Below are 6000 nucleotides of genomic sequence, written 5' to 3'. Positions count from 1 at the left end.
AATAGGTCTTGGTTCTGATTTTTTGTGTGTACATAATTATATTTTTAAATGGTAGATTCTTTCCATGGACCCCCAAAAATGCACTACAGGATAGAATGTAGCAACATACAAATCAGAGGCAAACAGGACATCAGTTCTGGAGTAGGCAAGGCTAAATTGCAAACCAAATAAAGGGTGTGGGCAAAGTCCATGATCAACAACTAGAAACCTATGTTAACATCAAAATGAGGTAAAGCATAGTCATTAAGCATAGGCTCTAGAGTTAGATCTTTGATTTGAATCTTGTCTCTACCACTGACTGGATGACCTGGGAAAGTCACTTCACAAATTTAAAGTTCAATTTCCTTATCTATAAAATGGGGATAATCTTCATAATGTTGTTGTGAGGATTAAAAGAGGTAGTGTATATAAATTACTTCAGTGTCTTTCACATAGGTAAGGTCAATCCACAAATGATTACTAATTGTTTTATATAAATGTACTAGGCACTATTTCCAAGGGATACAGTGGCTCTTGAGCTATAAAATTTATATATAGGTTAGTACATTTTAGTAGTTATTATCATTATCAGGTCATAAGGCAAAAGTTAGGTTAAGGAATAAAAATCAAGATGAAGTGAAAGAGATAAAAGTTATGAACTAGAGCCAAAGTCAGAAAGTAAGGTAAACAAAGCAACAAGAACAAAGGTTTAAAGGAGAAATGTGAGGTGATAACAGCTATAATGCTAGAATGAGAGCTAGCTACATGTGGTCTGGTTGTGCTTCAATCCATTTTACAGAACCAACTGGATTTACTGAGTGCCCGTTGTATGAAAAGCACTATTTTAGGACATATACATTTAAAAAATATATTGCAAAACAGGGTTCTAGCTCTCATCAGTAAATGTAGCAGTGAGGAGAGTAAGACCTGTAAACATGAACTATCTCAGTTATCTAATGCTATGTAACAAATCACCTCCAAATTTTTATTAGCTTGAAACAACATACTTTGATCACAAATATGCAACATGAGCATGGCTAGCAGGGACAGCTTATCTCTATACACTCTTGGCTGGGGCTGCTTAAAAGCAGAGGGATAGTTCATTTGCTCACACATCTGGTGTCCAGGCTGAGAAGACCCAAAAGACTGGGGCTCCTCAGGCAGCTTACTCTATATGGTCTTTCCACATGGTCTCTCCAGCATGGAGGTTTAGTAGCAGCCAGACTTCTTAAATAGCAGTTCAGGGCAGTAGAGGTATGTGTCCTGAAAGAGGGAAAAAAGAGAGCACCAGCTGGAAACTATATTACTTTTTGTGATATAATCTTGGAAGTCATGCAGCATCACTTCTATCTCATTGTTTGTTAGAAATAAGTCATCAAGGCTCACTCATATTAAGAGGAGAGTAATTAGACCCCACTGTTTGTGGAAGGGGAGTCAAAGTACAAACATATCCTCTGGCCTTGAATTACTTATATTCCTTCTGCATGCAAATTATAGACTCCACATCCCAAGACAACCCTCCCCGCAGGCAAAAGTCTCACCTGTTATGGCACCAGACTTAAGTTCAAAGTCCAGAATCTCATCCAAGTGTGTATGACACTCTCCAGATACTATTTATCAAGCACAGCTCCCCAAGTATAACTATTCTCAATCTGAAGACCTGGGAAACTACAGAGATAAGTTATATATCCTCTGCACATCAAAATACAATGTTATAAGAGGCATAAGGTAATTTTTATAGACTTTTCTATTGAAAAGGGGTGAAATAGAGGTAACAAGAGTTACCAGTCAGTAACAATTCTGAAATCCAGTCAGGCATATACTGATGGTCCCTTGATGTAGCACAGCATGTCTATATATCTTAACTCTACCCTCTGAGCTCATGGTTCAACCCCCTTCATCATCATTTTCCATAAAAAAACTGCTTATGTTTGCAGCTAAGTAGTTTCATCAGCCTACTTCCTGCAAGTAGTACTTTGGAAGTCCAAATGCCTCTTTTACGTTGTACTGTCTCTGTCCCTTTTAGTCCAAGCAGGCACTGTTTCTGCAAGTACACTTCTCTTAAAACTTTGTAGGTCTCTTAGGGGTGTCTGGGTGACACAGTCAGTTAAGCATCCAACTCTTGGTTTCAGCTCAGGTCATGATCTCAGGATCCTGAGATCAAGCCCTGCATCAGGCTCAGTGCTCAGAGGGGAGTCTGCTTCTCTCTAAAATAAATAAATCTTTTAAAAAAACAAAAAAATAAAACTTTGTAGGTCTCTTATGAATAGTACTGGGGTTGACCCTATTAGAAAAAAGCTACATCCACAAAATTCATCAAGATAAGTCATTCTCAGGGCACTGGGGTGGCACAGTCAGTTGAGCATCCAACTCTTGATTTTGGCTCAGGTCACATCTCAGGGTCATGAGATCAAGCCCCACATCAGGCTCTGGGCTGGGCGTGGAGCCTGCTTAAGATTCTTGCTCTCCCTCTCCCTGTGCCCCTCTCCACTGAATGCTTTCTCTCTCTCAAATAATCTTAAAAAAAGGTAAGTCATTATCTTTGGCTTCCTGTCCTTGATGTTCTTAAAAGCCAAGTTGTTGAATAGAAACAATGTGCAGTTCATGTCCTTTAAGATCCTTAAAGATGTTTATCTGTTTGAGATACTACCGCAAATCTTTCTGAAGTCCTTGAAAGAGTTGTACAATAACACCTTTGTCATCATCTTTATTCCCTATATGCCTGATATTGTCCTGCAACTGACCTTTGTTCAAAAGCCTTTTCATAATTTTAGCATTGTATGCCATCTGAAGAAACTGGAATAAAAGTCTTATTTTTGATTCCAGCAAGTCCTAACTTCATTATATACAAAAGTATTTCTTTCGCTTAACACTCTCATCTTGCATTTTACTACAGGCAGCTAGAAGTCACTATAACACTTTGAAATCTCCTTAATTTTGTAGCTCTGTTTTCTCATTAGTTCTATTTTCTGCATTCCTACAGGTGACAGTGTTGCTTCATTACATAATAAACGTCCCATTCTTCCAACTTTCAATAACATTATCCTCAATTTCCTTTCAGTCCTCACTGATGAACCACTAACATAAGGTTACCACTAACAGTCTCTTCAAAGGCTACTACACTTTAACCATTTTCTCAAGATCCTCCCAGCTTCAGCCTGCCACTCCATCCCAGAGCTATGTTTTAGGTTTTTGTTGTGGCAGCACCTCACTTCCAGGTACTAAAATGTGCTCTGATTATCTACTATTGGGCAACAAACCCCAAAACTCAGTGGCTTAAAACAACATTTATTTTGCTCATGAAGCTGCAGTCTAGACAAAAGATTGGTAGAAAAAATTAAAACCTAAATAAGTGGATATAACATATTCATTAATTGCAAAACTCAAGATTATTAAGATGTCAATTTTTCCCAAATTAGTAACAGATTCAACACAATCCCTATCAAAATATAACTAGATTTTTTTTGTAGAATTGACAAACTGAGACCAAATGTTATATGGAAATGCATATAAAGCCAAAATAATTATTTAAAAAAAAAGGTAGCAACACTGATTTCAAAACCTACTATAAAGCTACATTAATCAAGACAATGTGTTCTTCACATAAGAAATATAGAGATATATCTATAATATATATTAGAACACAGATCATAATAAATAGGTAAAATAATAAAAACAGAATATAATAAAGAGTTCAAACCTACACATCATAGTCAAGTGATTTTTGACAAAGGCATAAAGTTAATTCATTGGGTGCAAGAATTGTCTTTCAACAAATGCTGCTGGAGCAATTAGATACCTATATTTAAAAAAAAAAAAAAACAACTTTTGGGCGCCTGGGTGGCTCAGATGGTTAAGCGTCTGCCTTCGGCTCAGGTCATGATCTCAGGGTCCTGGGATCGAGTCCCGCATCGGGCTCCCTGCTCCTTGGGAGCCTGCTTCTCCCTCTGCTCCTCTCTCTCTGTCTCTAATGAATAAATAAATAAAAATCTTTAAAAAAAATTAAAAAAATAAAAAAAATAAAAAAAAAAACAACTTTTGACCTTAGGTGGTACAAAATAAATAAAAGCTAGAAATAAATCATAGACCTAAATGTTTGGTGGTTTCAAACAATGCTGGAGCTATAGGGAAGGAAACAGAAGTCATTCTAAAATGACAGCTTTTTTCTGTCAGGATTTGGAAAGTATAAATACACTGTATTTTGTCTTCTATTAATGCTATTAAAAAGTCATCTAACAGTGTAGCTCTCCTAGTAGGAAGGTAGTCTTTTTCCTCTCCAGCTGCTTTCAAGATATTCTTTGAGGCTCTGCCTTTTTATTATACTGGGTCTATACATGGATTTCATATTATTTTTCCTACTTGGAAACTGTTAGACTTCTTGAATTTGTGAACTAGTATGACTGATCAATTTTGAAAAATTATCAGGCATTATCATTTTAAATTATGCCTCTATTCCATTCTCTCCTCTGCGGTGGATACTTCAATTAGTAGATGTTGGAGCTTCTTATTCTATCCTCCTTATTGTTTCACTCATATTTTCTATTTCCTTCTCTTATGCATTCTGGACAATTTATTCTGATATATATTTCATTTCAAAAATTCTCTCTTCACTTGTGTCTAATATGCTGCTAGATAGACTGAGTTTTCAGCAGGTGGCAGAAATGGATGGAAAACTGGAACTAGAGAACCATAAAACTAGAAAAAGTACCAAGTAGGTGAGTCACACCTACAAAGAGAATTCATGCATCTATTTGTCATGGTCCCTGTCAATATGGATTCTCCCAGAAGCAAACTATAAGGCAAAACTGAATGCAACATTTAAGTGCATGTAGTTTTTTGGGGGTGTGATTTCAATAAAGACTGGTAGGGAAGTAGGGAAGTGAGAAAGGAAAGGAAGGAAGCTGATAAAGGGTTTATTATCAAGCAAGTTACTATTGTAGGCAACTTCACCCTTTTGAGGAACTCCAGAAGAATAGTGTCTCTCCAACTTTAGAGTGTATAAATATCACCCATATATTCTTGGTCCCCATTTGCAGAGATTCTGATTCAGTAGTTTTGGGGTGGGTTCTAAGAATCTGCACCTCTAACTCACTCCTGTGCAATTGTAACATTAATGTTACAGGTCTGTGGATCACACCTTGAGTACCCAGTGGTGCAGAAAATGCTTCGAGGAAGTTATCGTGCACAAGAGGCAAGGAAACTGGAGTATTTACCCACCAACTCCCATCAGTCATTGTTTTAAAAGACTTCTCTCAAACAGCATTAATTCTCTGGTACTTCCTGCCTGCCTGCACACAGGCAGAGCAAGTGTCTGCGGCCAAGAGAAACCTCTCAGGAAGTAAGTCACAGGTGCTGTCAGCTGGAAATCAGGTTGGCATGTATTGAAATGGAAAGTGCCAAGGAAATGTGAGCAGAGTAAGGACAGCATTTGCTACACTGCTATATATGCTATCATGGGGAAAATAAACATTAACCAAGAAATTACACAAATAAATTACAATTATGGTTAAATGCTATAAAAGAAAATTACATGAGGACTATCCCTAAAGATAGCTTCCTACTATTACAGATGGCAACTTACTAGAGTAATTAATTCTGACCAAAATAAAGCACTGTTTCACAAATCCATTAAATATCAACTCCAGATCAGTTATCATATACATCAGCCATTGCAGTCACTGTGATTGGTAGTTTACATTACAAATGTGTGCATAATCATTAAGCTTTCCATTTTGTTTCGTTTGGATAAACCTCAGCTAGAATTCACTTTGTTTTATACATCTTAAGTTGTGAATATGGAAAGAAAGCTGTTTAACTTCAGTTTTTTTTTTCATTAAATGGTTTCACCAAAGAAAAACCTAAACCATATTGTGTTTTGAGAAGTATGCTACAATCTATTCAACTAGAGATAAGAGATGTCTTTTTGATTTTGTAAATCTATACTCACTTTCCTTTCCAATATTTTTATCCTCTTAAAGCACCTAAAGAGTTAGCAATTGCAAAGTTAGGAAGAGTCCACAA

The sequence above is a fragment of the Halichoerus grypus genome, chromosome 6 (assembly GCF_964656455.1).
Source record: "Halichoerus grypus chromosome 6, mHalGry1.hap1.1, whole genome shotgun sequence".
Lineage (NCBI taxonomy): Eukaryota > Metazoa > Chordata > Mammalia > Carnivora > Phocidae > Halichoerus > Halichoerus grypus.
Note: the sequence above shows the minus strand (reverse complement) of the source record.